Genomic DNA, 17,711 nt, shown 5'->3' with positions numbered 1-17,711 from the left:
CGATGTTCCTCTACAAGGGCCTGCAGACAGTCATAGGCAGGTACCTCAGGATCAGCATCAGGTAATAGAGTAGTGGGTTAAAGGTTACCGGATGTGTGACAGTGACTCGATCCAAGTCGAGCAACAAAGTCTGGTAGTAGGTCACCAGTTAGGGGGCTGGCACAGCATGCTCTCAAGGGCATGGGAGGCTGTCACAGTCAAATCCTGTCACATGGTCAGCTTGTCTGCATCCTTGACTGGGACTGCCACCACCCTTATTTTCCTCAGGAGGGCAGGCCATCCAGAAGCTACCAGGTCCAGTTTCTTTGACAGGTAAGCAATGGGGTGTTTCCATAGGCCCAACATTTGGGTCAGCAACCCCTTACCCATCCCTCAGTTTTCAGCCACAAAGAGATGATAAGGTTTGCTGATGTCAGGCAGTCTGAGTGTAGGTGCTTCCAAAAGAGCCGTCTTAATAGCACTGAATGTCTGTTGTTTCCCTCACTCCAATAAAATAGTTGTCCAGTCTTAGTCAAGGGATAGAGGGCAGCTGCTAGCTCGGCAAACCCAGGAGTCCAAAGCTAAGAACCCCCCAAAAATTTTGTACTCATTTGGGAATCTATGGGGCAGGGATATGATGGATAACTTCTTTCCTGGCCTCTGATAACCAGTGCCTCCCATCTTCTAACAGGTACCCCAGGTAGCTCACATTATGTTGGCAGATTTGGGCTTTCTTGTCTGAGGCTTGATAACCCAACTTATTCAGCTCTCTCAGCAGCTGCTTAGTGCCCTTGAGACAGTCTTCCTCAGTCTCTGCTGTAATTAAAAGGTCATCTACATAATGCAGAAAGGTCACCAGTGGGTTAGACTTAGGATTGATTGCAAGGTCACAATGTAGGACCTTATCAATGAGGGTTGGCGAGTTCTGGAACTGCTGGGGCATACTGGTCCAGGTGAACTGTCCTGTGAATAGTAGCGACAGGCCCCAACTCCTCCAAAGACCCCACATGGTTATTGGCCTCTCCCTCCACAGCATGGCAAAAAAAAAAAAAAAAAAAAAAAAAAAAAAAAAAACCAAAAACCAAAACCAAAAACAAAAAAAAAAAAAAAACAAAAAACAAAAAAAAAAACTCCTTCCTTATGGCTGACTTTTCCTACTGGGACCCAGAACTCTTGCCTGTGTGTTCTGTCCAGCAATTAAACCCCGGCTTTGTTTACTGACAGATCAAGAAGCAATTGGGGAACAGGGTTTTAGCATCAAAACCACCCCATACATTCGGTTCTTACCTGAGTGATCTGCAGAAAGCAGGAAAGCAGAATGTCACTACTTTCAGAAAATTAAGGTGCAAACTTCACCTTTTTACAACTGACCTGTGTGTGTATCCTTAGGACTTTCTATGCTGCCTATTTACCAAGTTTGTAATTGACTTAGTCTTGTGGCTTTAGTCAAGCAGTCAGCCACGTTTAAAAGATGGATATTGTCAGTTTCTCTCCTGATCATTATTTGTATTCCTCCTTCATACTGTGGAGATTTAGGCTCAGAAACTTCATTAAGCACCGAATCTAAGCTAAACTCTCATGATATCAACCTTCCTATTTGTTCCAGAAATCATAATTGATCTAACGATCCACAGAGCCCTTCTTTGATTTCTATCACCTACACAACTGCTCAAGTGTTTATATTTTTTCTGGATTCTGCTGGTACCTGGAATGTATTTGACTAATTGACAAACCTTATACAACAAAATTAACTATAATTTTTAAATGTACATGAGAAAACCTTTGCATTATGGAGTCCCTGCTGTAGTAGCTGGAGCCTGGTTGGAGCGGGTGTGTTACTGTGGATGTGAACTTTAAGACCCTCATTCTAGCTGTCTGGAAATCAGTATTCTTCTAGTAACCGTCAGGTCAATATGTGGTACTCTCAGCTCCTCCTGCATCATGGGCGCCTGGATGCTGCCATGTTCCTGCCTTGATGATAATGGAATGAAGCTCTGAACATGTACACCAGCCCCAAGTAAATGTTTTTCTCTATACGACTTGCCTTGGTCATGGTGACTGCTCATAATAAAACCCTAACTATGATAGAGTCACATATATGTCTTTACACTATTTGTACACCTAGTGCCTAAGGAAGCCAGAAGAAAGCATCACATTTCTTGGATCCGGAATCATGGGTAGTGAATCATTTGATGTAAATGTCCAGAACCAAACTTGGGTATCCACCAAAAGCAGTACTACTGAGAAAACTGTCCAGGTCCAAAATATGTTGTTAAAATTTAAATGATGAATATGTCCAATCACTCTGCCTTTTGAAATCTAGACGATGGCCATATGGTCATTGAAGTATTCTATGTCACCATGTAAATGAACTTTCTACATAGTTTCATATTTTCATTGTCTCTTGATGAACTGAATTAATAATTTTTTTTGAACCAGGGGATTTCTAAGTGGCTAAGGATGTTCTAAAATTTACTTTTTGGACCAAATTCACCCTCAATCACAGAAAGATCTTCGTGCCAGTGTTCCTTAACTGTCCTCAGTATTTGTTCTTTTAGGTTTTAAAAGATGACACTGATATGCAAAGGGTTACTACATTGTTAATTGATAGGGTTTCTTTCCAGTATATATTCTTCTATGTATTTTGATATAACTCTGATGTAAACAGGCTTTAACACATTTATTATACTCATAGGGTTTTTGTCCAATATAAATACTTCTGTGACTTTGAATAGCATTATATTCTAAAAGGCTTTACCACACTGAATAAGTTCATAGAGTTTCTCTCCTATATGTGTTCTTTCATGTGTTTGGAAGTTTCTGTTACATCAAAGGCTTTACCACATTCATTACATTCTTAGGTTTTCTTTCCAGTATGGATTTTTCCATGTAGTTTGAGATGACTCTTTTGTGAAAAGGCTTTACCACATTCATTACATTCATAGAGTTTCTCTCCAGTATGTGTTCTTCTATGTAGTTGGAGATGACTCTTTTGTGCAAAGGCTTTACCACATTCACTACATCCATAGGGTTTCTCTCCAGTATGCGTTCGTTTATGTATTTGGAGATAACTCCGAGATACAAAAGCTTTACCACACTGATTACATTCATAATGTTTCTCTGCAGTATGTCTTTTTTTATGTAAATGGAAATTACTCTGATATGCAAAGGTTTTGCCACATTGATTACGTTCATAGGACTTCTCTGAAGAATGTGTTCTTTGATGTTGTTGGAGATGAATCCGTTGTGAAAATGCTTTATTACATTCATTACATTCATAGGGTTTCTCTCCAGTATGTGTTCTTTTATGTGTTTTGAGATGACTCAGTTGTGAAAAGGCTTTACCACATTCATTACATTCATAGGGTTTCTCTCCAGTATGTGTTCTTTCATGTATTCGGAGATTATTCTGATATGTAAAGGCTTTACCACATTGATTACATTCAAAGTGTTTTTCTCTTGTATAAATTCTTTCATAGCTTTGAAGATGACTGTGATGTGCAAAGGCTTTATCATTCTGTGTATATTCATAGGGTTTATTTTGACAATGACTTCTTTCAAGCCTATGAAGATAATTGGCATGTGTAAACATTTTACCACATGATTACACTGATGAATATTATTATCTATATTTTATGATTTAGTCTACTTCTAGAAAGGAATCATATTAAAGTTTTATCACACTGTTTACAGTCATAGGGCATTATATATTCTTCTATGGGTTTGATCATACTTGCGATAGTTAGAGCCATTTGTACCCGGTTCACACTTATAGCGTCCTTTCTCATGTGAGTATTTTTACATCTTTAATGAGAACTGGAAGAACTCAGAGATTTACCCCAGTCCTCGCAGTCATGAAACTTTCCTATCATGTGTGTCATACTACATTTGCAAAGTGAGCCAGGAAAAAAATAGAAGAATTTCTATATGCCTTTTTTTCCCACGGGCCTTTTATGTTGTGTGAGTTTGTGAACAAATGAAGTTGGAAAAAGCATTAATTGTAAACTTATATCACATTCACAAAGTCTGTTCAAAGTGGGAATTATAATATATGTTCAAATTTTTCTGGTAGAGAAAGAGGCATACCCCATATGTTCATATGGCTTGTATCTAATGTGACTTTTGAAATGGGTATTGAAGTAAGAAAAACAGAGAAAAATTTCCCAGATTACAGTTATATGGTTTAAGTGTTTTGCTCATCTTAGAGATTTAATATAATAATTGAAATTCCTTCACAACCACTTTCATGACTTTCATATATAAGTAACAAGAATTTCCCTATAAACTATTTGCTTATTAGGTTGTTTTGGCACCTCATCCTTGTATAGGCCTTTTGTGATACCCGAGTAGTAACAAACTAAATGGATTGGCAGTCCTACCAAGTAACTCTCATGGGGCTATGATTACAATAATGATAACTTCGAAGGCATCAATTCTTTGTCTTATTTCTTAGAGAAATTCCTTTCAAACATGGATCAGCGTCCTGACACTGAGGCATATGGATTGTAAGAATTAGGTAACCATTAATATACTAAAACCTGTGTTTATTTAAGCTGTTGCTTTTCCTTAAAATTTTCAAGGCACATGAAAATTTCTTCCGAGGTACATTTGTGTCTGCTAGCACATGAAACTTACCTTCCATACCTTCTAGAATTTTGACAACATTCTTCAGTAATGCAGAATTCCCATTTGTATCCTAAAATATATGACCAGAAAAGATATAGTATTTGAAATTATAAATAAGTTAAGTTACTATCGTCACTGAACCTTAGAACATGCCTGAAATTTTTACTACTTTCCAAATTGAAATTATAGAACAATATGAATAACCATAATAAAAAAGTTTTCCTCATGTTTGAAAAAAAAATGAGAAAAAAAATCAGTCTTACCTATAGCTGTGAGGTTCCTGTAGGTCTCCAGCATCACATCTTCATATAGCTTTTTCTGAGAAAGATCCAGCAATTCCCACTCTTCTTGAGTGAAGTTTATGTGAACATCACCATAGGTCACTGCATCCTAGAACATCCCATACATATTTACAACAGAAAGCACAATGCTGACAACATTGGAACTGAATACTTCTGAACCAATGATTCTGTGCTTTCCACACTTTTTCCATGACACAAGCAATCTAATATTATCACCAAGTCATTTTAGAAGAAAACTATAGAGGGGATCCATCTATGTCATTTCTGTGCCCTTCAATATATAATATTACCTAGACTTGCAAGCAAAATGCCCATCAACAGACATATAAATATAGGCAAACAAATAGATCAAGAGTACTGAGTACATTTCAGAGACACTGCATGAATGATTATTAACTACAAAAACAAAATAAAAGGATAAGTGGGTCTATAGGCTCGTGAAATTAACCCCAGCACAAATAAGGAAGAAAACAGAACTCACTGAGCTGGAGGCAAGCTTGGTCTATAGAATGAGATCCAGGACAACTTGATGTATACTTTAAGACACTGTTCCCACAAAAAGGATACAAGAAATGCCTTTCCTTTATCCCATGTTTGTAAGCACTACAGTGTCAAATGGTGGTTAAGCTGAGGCACTATGTGATGGGAGCTGGTTGGTCAGTTTCGTCCACAGGAAAAAAGACACAATGGACTAAAAAATGAGACAAACACTCTAATATTATTCCCAGTGCTGCACTTCCTCCACCAAGGCTCTGCCTATTACTGACTTCATATGCAGTCCAATGAAAGATACTAATGAGAAATGAGTGTTCAAATGCGCAATTCAATCTGGAAGGGATTTCTTTCACTCTACTACTTTTGACCCAGGTCAGTATCGGCTTTGGGTCATCAAAAGATAAATATTTCTTTAATTTCAAGTATCCTAATAGTATATAAGAACCCTACACTGATCAAATGTCCACCATCTCTTCTAACACTCAAAAACAAACAAAAACCAAACTCTCTTTACTGTAACATTTTCTAAAATCAGAAATCTTTGCAAAATACAACTGCATAGAATACACATTCCCATGGGAAAAGAGAGGAATGGGGGGAAAGTAGGGGGAGACTGGAAAAGGGGAAGAATCAAAACCAGCGAAAAAAACACCAAATCTTAGAACTCTGCCTCAGATACATATAACTTCCGTTTTAAAGGGCTTAGTGGGTCTATCCCTAAAACTTCTCCTCTCTTCTCATCTCTCTCCTCTCCCCTTCTCTCCCATTCTCTTCCCTCCCCTCCTCTCCCCTCTCTTCTCCTCTCCTTTTGTTTTTCCTGCCCAAGCCAACCACCTAATTCCACTCACTATATGTGATCCTCCAAGGCAGATAGCGTAGGGATCTCAACATGTTGTGGCTTCAAGATGCAAACCAGGCTTTATATTCACAGCTTTGGATCCTAGATTTGGATTCACCATGTCACATTTGGACAACAGTTATAGCAGGTTCTATTTAAATAGCTTTCTGAGACTAGGAATCACTGTTCCTTCCAAGAATTAGATGTCTATCTCAATAGAGTCTTACCAATAAGGTATCTTCCTAAGGGTCCAGTGGAATGCAGAGCAAGGGTCTGCTCTTGGATTGTGCTATTTTTCTTAAAAAGGTCTGGCTTTGTTTAAGCTCTTGACTACCATCTGAAACTAACTCAATATCCCACAAATGTGTTCTTTTTAAAAAAATATATTATATTGGATAGTTTATGTATTTACATTTCAAATGTTATCCCCTTTTCCAGTTCCCTCCATTTTCATCCCCCCCTTCCCCTGTGCTCCACCTACCACCCACCCACTCCCACCTCAACACCCTGTCATTCCCCTACTCTGGGGAAACACGACTTCACAGGACCAAGAGCCTCCCTACCACTGATGCCAGAAAATGCCACCCTCTGCTACATGTGCAGCTCTAGCCATGGGTCCCCCCATGTGTACGCTTTGGTTGGTGGTTTAATCCCTGGGAGCTCTGGTGGGTCTGGTTGATGTTATTGTTCCTCCCCTACAGCTCCTTCAGTTTCTGACTGGGGTCCCTGTACTCAGTCTGAATACTTAGCTGCAAGATCTTAATCTGTATCAGTAAAGCTCTGGCAGAACTTCCCAGGAGACATCCATATCAGGCTCCTGTCAGCAAGCACTTCTTGGCATCAGCAATAGTGACTGGGTTTGGTGACTGCATATGAGATGTATCCACAGGTGGGCAGTCTCTGCATGGCCTCTCCAATCTTTGTTCCTATATTTCCTCCTGAGTATATTGTTCCCCCTTCTAAGTAGAATGGAAGCATCCACATCTTGGTCTTTCTTCTTCTTACAATTTATATGATCTGTGAATTATATTTTGGATGTTCCAAGCTTTTGGGCTAATATCCATTTATCAGTGAGTACATACCATGTGTGTTCCTTTGTATCTGAGTTACCTCATTCAGGATGATATTTTCTAGTTCTATCTATTTGCCTAAGACTTTCGTGAAGTCATTGTTTTCAATAGCTTAGTAGTGCCCCCATTGTATAAGTGTACCACATTTTCTGTATCCACTCCTCTGTTGAAGAATATCTGTGTTCTTTCCAGCTTCTAGCTATGATAAATAAGGCTGCAGTGAACATGGTGGAGCATGTGTCCTTGTTATATGTTGGTACATCTTTTGGGTATGTGCTTAGAAGTGGTATAGCTGGTTCCTTGGATAGTACTATGTTCAATTCTCGGAGGAACCACCAGACTGATTTCCAGAGTGGTTGTACCAGCTTGCAATCCCACCAGAAATGGAGGAATTGTTCCTCTTTCTCCACATCCTTGCCAGCATCTGCTGTCACTGAGTTTTTGATCTTAGCCATTCTGATTGGTGTAAGATAAAATCTCAGGGTTGTTTTGATTTGCATTTCCCTGATGACTAAGGATGTTGAACATTTCTTTAGGTGCTTCATTAGCTCTGTAACCAATTTTTACTATCAGTTATTTGCTTCTCTGGAGTCTAACTTCTTGAGTTCTTTGTATATATTGACTATTAGCCCTCTATCGAATGTAGGATTCACAAAGATCTTTTTCCAATCTCTTGGTTGCTATTTTGTCCTATTAACATTGTCCTTTGCCTTACAAAAATTTGCAATTTTATGAGATCCCATCTTTCAATTCTGGATCTTAGAACATAAGCCATTGGTGAACTGTTCAGAAAATTTTCCCCTATGCCTATGTGTTCGAGGTTCTTCCCCCACTTTCTCTTCTGTTAGTTTCAGTATATCTGGTTTTATGTGGAGGTCCTTGATCCACTTGGACTTGAGGTTTATACAAGGAGATATGAATAGGTCTATTTGCATTCTCTACATAATGACCAACAGTTGAACCAGCACCAGTTGTTGAAAATGTCTTTTTTTTCCACTGGATTGTTTCAATTCCTTTGTCATAGGAAGTTACCATAGGTATGTGGGTTCATTTCTGGTTCTTCATTTCTATTCTATTTATTTACCTGTACCAATATCATGCATTTTTTTCACAACTGCTATGTAATACAACTTGAGGTCAGGGATGGTGATTCCCCCAGATGTTCTTTTATTGTTGAGTATATTTTTCGCTATCCTGGGTTTTTGTTATTCCAAATGTATTTGGAAATTGCTCTATCTCTATGAAGAACTGAATTGGAATTTTGATGAGGATTCCATTGAAACTGTAGATTGCTTTCAAAGATGGCCATTTTTACTATATTAATCCACAAGCATGAGAGATCATTCCATTTTCTGAGATCTTCTTCAATTTCTTTCTTGAGAGACGTGAAGTTCTTGTCATACATATATGTCACTTGCTTCGTTAGAACACAAACGTGTTCTTTATACCTTACTTGTACTCAAAAGACCTCTAGCATTTCATGGAGACAATTTCCCACTAAAACTCTATGAGTCCAACCTCCTTTGAATGTATGTATCTTGGTACTAGAAAATTTTAAATCTTACTAGATAACAGATTAAGCTCTGTGTACAGCATGTGATGACCGTTGCTATAAACATGTTGGTATCTTCTACATTCCTCCAGAGGCCATATTTCTATGAGCTTCACATCAATAAAATCACTTCTGATGTTTGGTGTTTTTTGTTCTAACTTGCTTTTACATTTCTCTAATTATATCATCTACCCAAAGCAACTCGGGTAATAAATAGATGTGTTTGTTTGACACAGCCAGATCACAATCCATCATTGTTGGAGCTTAGGATATAAGTTCGTGCATGAAACTAAAGGAAAAACCCAGGAGGGAATCTGTGGTGGTTTGTATTTGCTTAGTCCATGAAGTGGCATTATTACAAGGTGTGAACTTGTTGGGGTGGGGGACCCAGGCCGGTGAGGCTGGACTCCCATTGACGCCCCTGAGAAGCCACGGTCACCGGTGGTTTACACCATGGAGAACAAGCCCATCATCTCCTGTGCTGGAGATCAGAATTTATTTACTTCAATTTATTCAACACTTTTCCAACAGCTTCCAAGGGAGCCAATGGAGTGGAGAAGGTTCTGTGGCTGGGCTCCAAAAATGATTCACCAGGAATCCAACTTTGTTCAGTTCAAGGAGGAGCTACTGCCCAAAGAAGCCTGCTCACCTTCCCTCCCACCACATGTACCGGACGGAGTGCTGTGACAATGAAGTACACAAAGCTTCAGTAAAGGACAACCTCGCCAAGTGGCAGAATGTTGTGAAAGCTCATAGCTCTATGGGCTGGCTAATAGTGGTAGTTAAAAATGATGCCAAAAAAGCAAAACAAAACAAAACAAATCCAACATCCTTCCCCGAACTTCTATTGTGCACAAAATAAGAAATGACTTTTGTAATAAAGACAATGACAGGTGTGTTGTGCTCTCTGACCCCTTGAAGGGCTCTTCTCAAACTCGGGAATCCTGGAATGCTTTCCTGACCAAACTCAGGACTCTGCTGCTAACGTCTTTTACCAAAAGCCTTGGCAAGTTTGAGGATGACATGCGGACTTTGAGGGAAAAGAGGACAGAGCCAGGCTGGAGCTTCTGTGAATACTTCGTGGTTTGGTAGGAGCTTGCCTTTGTCTTTGAGATACTGCAGCAGTCTGAGGACGCCCTGGTACAGTATGATGATCTGGATGCCCTGTTCTCACAGTATGTGGTCAACTGCGGAGCTGGGAACGGTGCCAACTGGCTGACTTTTTTTTTTTTTGCCATCTGGTGAAGAGCTGGAATGGACTGGTACTTCCCAAGCCCATAGTCATGAAGACACGAGAGTTGATAGAGAAGCAGGAAGCCACTCTGCTGGACCTGCGAAGCTACCCATTCTACCGCCAGTGCACCTCGCTCCCCTTCCTACAGCAGCTATGGGAGACGGCTCAGTGCGGCCTGGAGCTGCTGCACAGTGGTGAGCAGGAGCTGAAGCTCTTAGAAGTCTCTGTCCCCCCTGATGCTCTGGATTGCTGGGTCTTTCTGAGCTGTTTGGAAGTGTTGCAGAGGATAGAAGGTTGCTGTGACCAGACACAGATAGACTCCAACATTGCCCACATGGTGGGGCTGTGGAGCCATGTCATGAAAAAGCTGAAGTCCTTAGGGTGGACTTGTGTCAGAAAAAAAAGGGCCCAACACAGAAGATCTCAACAGGACAGTTGATCTTTTGGCAGGACTAGGAGCCGAGAGACCTGAAATAACCAACACAGCTCAGAGTCCTTATAAGAAGCTCCAGGAAGCGCTGTCATTGGCGGAGGTCTTTCAAAAGCACTACGTGGACTTGTCTCATGCCACCATTGAGATGTATACAAATATTGGGCGGATTCGATCTGCCAAGCTGGTTGGAAATGTTCTGGCAGAACTTTACATGAGGAAAAGGTCGCCACAGAAGGTGGAAATGTATCTTCAGGGAGCTTTGAAAACTTACATGGCTGAGGGCTGGGCCTTGCCTGTCACACACACAAGGAAGCAGTTTCCAGCTGCAGTCACTGACCACTGGCCAGGTCTCCAGTACTGGCATGCAGATCCTGGTCATTCCCAGTCAAGATGACCATGTCCTGGAAGTTACCTAACTGTGCCATGAACCAGCAAAGCCACAGAGTGGCTGTGAGTGCACATTAGGGGCTGTGGCTGGACTGTGGTCTGTGGTAACACACGAGCTCTAACCAGACTTTGGCGGTCCTGCCAAAGAGAACAGTGTCCTTCAGCTGCTCAGTGGAGCAGAGCATCACCTCATGTTGTCTACGACACAGGATTTGTTTTATTTTTTTTTTTTAAATCCCTGACCCTGTGCCCTGTGCTGGTGTCCCCAATCATCATACCCTGTCAAGAGGGTCTGGTCTCTGCTCACAGCTCCCTCCTGGTGGCTCTCCGTACATTCCCAATATTTCTTTAAGGTGGGTCTTCAGCAGAACGCAGTCCTCTTATGGCACTGTTGGCCCTTCCGCTCACACAGCTCAGTCCCTGGGCAACTTCTGGACCTCCCGAGATGAAACACTGCCCTCCGTGCCAGAGTCCCTGGTTATGGTTTTATAGAACAGCTCTGGGTCCATGGTGTGGGTTGGGAGGAAACATAACCCCTTTCTGTGCCTTGGGATATCCAGCAGATCACAAGGGCTGTCTGTAAAAGCCACGTGAAAGGTACTGCAGAGGCGACCAGAGCGGAGGGAACTGTGGTATGGAGATGGCTTAGGCTAAAGGTTCTGGGTCACTGATTCCCCTAATGTTCATTGACTAACATGTGCACTTGGAATTAAATCTATATTTATTATAATTGGTGGATGTGGGGGTGAAGTGCCTTCTCTCACTTTAAAGTCTGTTGCATAATAGACATCTTTTGCACCTTAAGTCTTGGCTGAAGCTGCTCCATCTGGAGGGAAGATGAGCGCAGCCTTTCTTGTGCTCTGACAGTTGTAAAGGACTCCAGGTCTGGAGGACCTCAGTTAGGCCACCGGGCTGCAGTCACACCGCACCAATGGGTTCATTAACTTTTGGTTGTAAATTTGATTGTACATATTGTTGATTTATTATCTTTTAAGAGTACAGACTAACTGATGTAATGTTTGTGTATAAGTTGTACCAAAAATCAAGGACAAACTAAAGGTGTGCTTGTTTTTACTGGTGTGGATGTCACAGCTTGTAAATACATGCTGTATGTATTAAATGTTTTCAGTCCTCCGGGGAGGGATTTTAAACATTCATTTCCAATGTGGTAAATATATCAATCACTTAAGTATCAAACACCAAAACAATAAATCAGCTGGAAACTCAGACACGACAAGAGATGAAAAGAAAGTCTCAAAAATCAAAAAGTCAAATGGTTTGTCCACATAATGTCACCAAACAATAACTCAAGTATCTCAACACATGATATAATAAATTTTTCAGAATACAAAAATAAGTAATGGTCCATCACTTTCCAGAGCAACAATATAAATAGATGTGTAATTAATAAAATCACAGAACATAGAAAACACTATGATACAGAAAGATACCAACAAATATAACACCATCTTTGATGTGAAAACTACAAGGTTATAATAAAAATCAAAAGGAAAGAAATCACTATTTAGTACATATACTGTGTACTACAGGTCTCTCCATTGCTAATAATAATAATAATAATAATAATAATAATAATAATAATAATAACCAGGTTGGGCAAGAAAGGCTGACCCATCAAAATTAGAGATATTCACTTGGAGCATACTGATATTTCAAGACTGGAAAAAATCGTTTTGACTACTATAAGTATCTATTTCTCTTGTGATAAAGCAAAGTATGAGAGTTTTAAAGAAACAGTTTATGATGGATATTTTATACCGAAAGCAACTTATTTTACTATAGTTGCTTATGAGTCATAAGCACTGTGAAAACAAGTTTACCAATATTTTCAAGTATATATTTGAGTGTGATAGGCTGTCTTCCGTGTGTGTACAAGTGGCCCAACAGAGAAAAGAATGCTGGAACACTTGGACCTTGAGCAGCAGGTGGTCAGTAGCTTCCCATTTTCAGTTTTGGGATCTTAACTCAGGTCACCTCCAGGAAGAATAAGTGCTGGGCAAATTACCCAAACCCCATAAATTTTTTTCTTGTCCAATAAACTAAATGTCTTTCAGAAATTAACAACCATAACAAATCTAAATACATAAAGAAGTAAATAAACGATCCTTGGGTAGTTTTAATAATACCATCATTTTTCAGATGTAGGGTATTTTCAATTTGCTGCCAATACAGATAAAATTCCCAAAAATTTTTAGCAGGAGAACTGATTTCACAGACACATTTAAAGCAGAAATCATAACGCTCGGTGTGATGATAAAGAAACAGTAGACCTATTGATGCTTGTGACAATACTAAAGTTACAACCATCAAGAATATATATAACACCAAGGTCTAAACCAAAACATGGCAGAGGTTGGGTCCAAGTCAGTGCTGTTCGTGTCTTGGTAACATTTGCCGGTCACCCATTGCAGAAGCAGTGTTCAGAAAATCGGTCACCGATGAAAAGTTTCGGATAACTGGAGGGTAGACAGTGCGGCTACATCCACCTGTGGAGTGGGGGAACCCCCTGACTATTGGGGACAGAACTGCATGAGAAAACATGGCACTCACATGCAGCTTGCACGGCAGATTACAAGGGAAGACTTTGCCACATTTGATTATATAGTATGTACGGATGAAAGCAATCTGAGAGATTTGAATAGAAAAAGTAATCAAGTTAAAAACTGCAAAGCTAAAATTGAGCTACTTGGGAGCCATGATCCACAGAAACAGCTCATTACTGAAGACCCCTATTATGGCAATGACTGACGTCGAGGTGGTGTGCCAGCAATGCCTTAGGTGCTGCAAGGCCTTCCTGGAGACGACTCACTAGCTGGTCCTACCCACCACCACTAAGCAACTAAATCATTATGGCTATGCCCAAGGGTGGTGGCAGTCATTAGCCCCACACTCCACCTCTCTTTTCAGCTGACTTACTGCACATATTTAAAATAATAATTAGGCATATGTTCAAAAGGATAAAACATTTGAATCGGACAGTTTGAGGTGTGGCTAAGCATTCTTAGTCTAACTAAATCTTGTCATAATTACAAAATAGTGGAACAAGTAAACATGGAACAAAAGAAAACCCAATAAAGTAAGAATGACCTACAAGATCTGGGTCAGCCTCTGAGCCCAGCAAACCTGGATAGCCTGGTCTAACTGGAGCACATGATCAGCACCCAGTAGTGCTGTCTGCTTGCTTTATACCTCTCTATTCTAGACTCTTATTGTGACAATATCTACACCCATGGCAGCCTTCCATTTAACATTACAAGAGTTTAACCTCAGACACACTGAGGGTATCAGGTGTTTGAGAGGGAGAAGCTAGGTGTGGTGATGGGCCTGTAACTCTAGCAGGCCATCCTGAGCTCTACAGTGACACCTTGAATGAAAAAGAAATAAAAATAATAAAAGATGGAAGCCACAGATAGATAAACTTAACAACTTTAATTTTACCTGGGTTTTGTGTAGATTTTTTTTTTTTAGCTTTCTTCCTATTTGAGCCACTTTGCTTTAAAAAATAAGTGTGCTTAAATAGTGGTATGAGCTTGTAAGTGTTCTCTATGAACATTTTACAAAGTGACAGGTAAGTATAAGTAATTTTAGTGTGTTTTCAGAAAAGGGACCTCAAATTTATATGGATGTCAGAAAAGATTGTGAATTAAACTGGGACATTATCAAATACAATTAAATACAAAAGAAAATGATGTATATACTATTTGTGAAAGCATAAAGAGACAGAAAGAAAAAAAAAACAGAAAAATACAGTTAAGTTTTAATGAAGAAAATGTTAAAAATTTCAGGCAGGACAAATATAACCTTGAACAATATTAACTGGCTTTTGATGGCTCTATGTATATGGCAAATAAATAGAGGTTGTCATCCCCCCTGAAAAGCTCCCACCGTTTTGTGGGTACCTCAGTCAGACATCTTCCTAAGCATAGGACAGAGCTAGCAGAAGACCAAGTAGGCTGCTCAATCTAGTCCCAGTGCCCCCTCCTACCACCTCACCACACCCCAGCGCTCAATGTGGGTGGACATTCCCAGAAGAACCACAGGCCAATTCCAGATTGTAATTCAGATGGAGACAGTTTGCAATATTAGAGGCCCCACAGGGCTCAGGAACTCTGTTTCCAACTTGGTTCAAAAGCTCTCGCTCAAATATAAATCACACTGGTCAGAAGACAAGAGAAGACACACAAGCCAAGGCAGAACAGAATGTTTCTTCACCACATACAACAGTGAAAAATGTTAAAAGCTGAAAGGAGAAAAGACCAGGTTGTATATGAATATGGACACATTAAACTTAAATGTGACTTTTCAATGGAGACTTTGTAACACAGAAAGCCTTGGAAAAAATATACAGCAGACTCTCATGAAACCAAAGATGCCAGCCAAGTCTACTATACCAAGCAAAACGTTCAGTCACCACAAATGGAGACAAGATAAATATGCTACAGAAGGTGTCAGAAAGAGAACTCTAAATCCATGAGGTAAACTACACTCATGAAATCACAGGAAGTAAATAAGCCCACATTGGAAAGCCTTAAATAAGAGAAACACACACAAACCATCATACAGACATACAAACAAACAAAAAACCAAACCATATTTAAAAACCATTGGTAACTGACATTTCTCAACAAAAATGTCATCAATTCCCCCAATAAAAGACTCAGACTATGAGAATCAACATTATAAGAGGATTCATCCTTCTAATATACGCAAGAAATACATCTGAACTTTAAAGGTTCTATCTCAGAACAAAGGATTAGAAAAACATTTTCCAAAAAAAAAAAAAAAAAAAAAAAAAAAAATGGACCTAAAAATTAAGCTGATATAGCCATTCTATCTAACAAAATAGACTTTAAACCATTTCATATTAATTCGTTGACATACCAATTCTGAACATCTATTTTAGGCTTTGAGGTTTTGTGGAAATCCTAACATGGTGGATAGAGATGCCTTTGACTCTTTTTTTTTTTTTTTCTGTTTATGGGACCCTTTTATCACTAATAGATTAGCTTATCCAGAATTGATACACAGGTTTAAACCTAGTTTTTTTTTTTTTTATAGCATCTTGATATGCACTGTTAAGTTGATATCACTAGGGGCCCTGAATGGGAGGCTAAAAATCAGAATGTATTGTATTGCAGAAGAATAAAGGAAAAAAAGAGAAAAATTTAAACAGGCTGCACAACTCTCATGAAATTAACTCAGTGTGACCCCTAATCTAGTGGGTTCTTGGCCTACAATATACTGCTATTTTATCAGCACAGAGAGGTGCCATATTCTAGAGTTCTCTTCCAAACAGATGTGGTCAGAAAGTTCTGCTATGGCTCTAGAGACCCTTGGGGTCTCAAGCAAACCCAGACCCACTAAATACCACACACAAAATGACATGGAAGAATAATTTAATATCCCGTCACACGATCTATGGCTCATGATAAGGAATCAGCCTTATCCATCCACTCAACATCATGCACACCCGAGAAACCTCTGCAGCTCAGAAACTTCTTTTGTCCCTGGAATTAAATATCCCTGAATCGTAAAAAAGTTAAAAAGATTTTTGTTTTAATTTATATCTTAATTTTTATTTGTTTATTTGGTTTTCGAAATCGGGTGTCTACAAATGACTGTCCTGGATCTCATTCTCTAGACCAGGATGCTTTTGAACTCAAAGATGCACCTGACACTGCCTCCTGAGTTCTGGGCTTAAAGACATAGGTTACCATAAAGCGTGTAAATTTTGTTTATATTTATGTGTATGTCTCTGTGTTTATGTTTTGTGTGTGTTTGTGTGCGTATGTGTGTGCTCACATTTGTGTTTATCAAGTAAGGTAAGAGCAGATTAACAGATCCTCAGGAGGTGGAGTTACAAGTATGAGCCACGTGATATGGGAACTGAACTGTGGTCCTCAGGAAGAGTATTAAGTGCTATTGATGACTAAGGCATCTCTCCAGCCCTAAGATTCCAATCAAGTATTCCGGAAAGACAACTGTCATGACATCATTCGTACCAGGTTCTAAACTATTTGTAAAATGTATAAAAACAAACTTGAAAGTAGAGTGCAAAGTTTATAATTTCTAGAAGCCAGGCCCCAGTTTTCTAATCAATCTTCCCACGACACAAGGAAAACTAATGCCTGTGCATACACACAGCATGGGGATGGTACAAGCGCCACATCATCCCATAGCTATCCTACAGAGCTTCCTTCTCCCCAGGAAACCCACACTCAGGGAAGTGCTGAAGCCAAGCGCCAATGCTCAGGTTGGCACATGGACCAAAAGAACCACAGTCTGGTTAATAGTCCATCCACAGCTCAGAAGCTCTGTCAGCTCAGTTAGCCCCTTGATCCGGAGACAGTGTCTGACATAGCACTGTGTGGATCATATTCTCCTGCACAGCTTCCTACAGAAGAAAATACTAGAAGGAACCCAAAAGCTACCTTTCACTGGTGTTTCTGATTGGTAGGCCTTGTCAGAGTCTCTCCTTAGCTAGGGGTACCCAGTGAGGCCAAAGGACAGTAGCGATCTTCCATACTAGGTGAGTGGAGATCAAATGAGTCAGACAACACAGAATTTCCAAGTTCTATCCTTTCGGGAAAAATGTGTATTTTAGTAAAAGCTATTCTAATCTCCCTGGGAATTTCCTGTTACTCAATGTCCAGTGAAGCCATTTCTTGCCCTTACAGCTGGGAAGTTCTGCAGCCAAACTTAGGTCAACTCTTCCTGAGTGAGGTAACTCAGACCCAAGAGGATATGCATGGCATTTGCTCACTTATAAGTGGA

The 17,711-nt window shown here is 39.8% G+C and overlaps 1 pseudogene across 1 annotated transcript; it reads left to right on the top strand.

Moving 5' to 3' along the window:
• Window positions 1-13,280: 13,280 nt before the first annotated feature.
• On the top strand, window positions 13,281-13,749 carry LOC308430479 (low molecular weight phosphotyrosine protein phosphatase-like; annotated as a pseudogene). Its single transcript has one exon. The product of its transcript is annotated as a low molecular weight phosphotyrosine protein phosphatase-like (transcript).
• The last annotated feature ends 3,962 nt before the right edge of the window (window positions 13,750-17,711 follow it).

The sequence above is a fragment of the Micromys minutus genome (assembly GCF_963924665.1).
Source record: "Micromys minutus genome assembly, chromosome: 15".
NCBI classification, from domain to species: Eukaryota; Metazoa; Chordata; class Mammalia; order Rodentia; family Muridae; genus Micromys; species Micromys minutus.
Note: the sequence above shows the minus strand (reverse complement) of the source record. Positions and strands in the feature narration are given on the sequence as shown.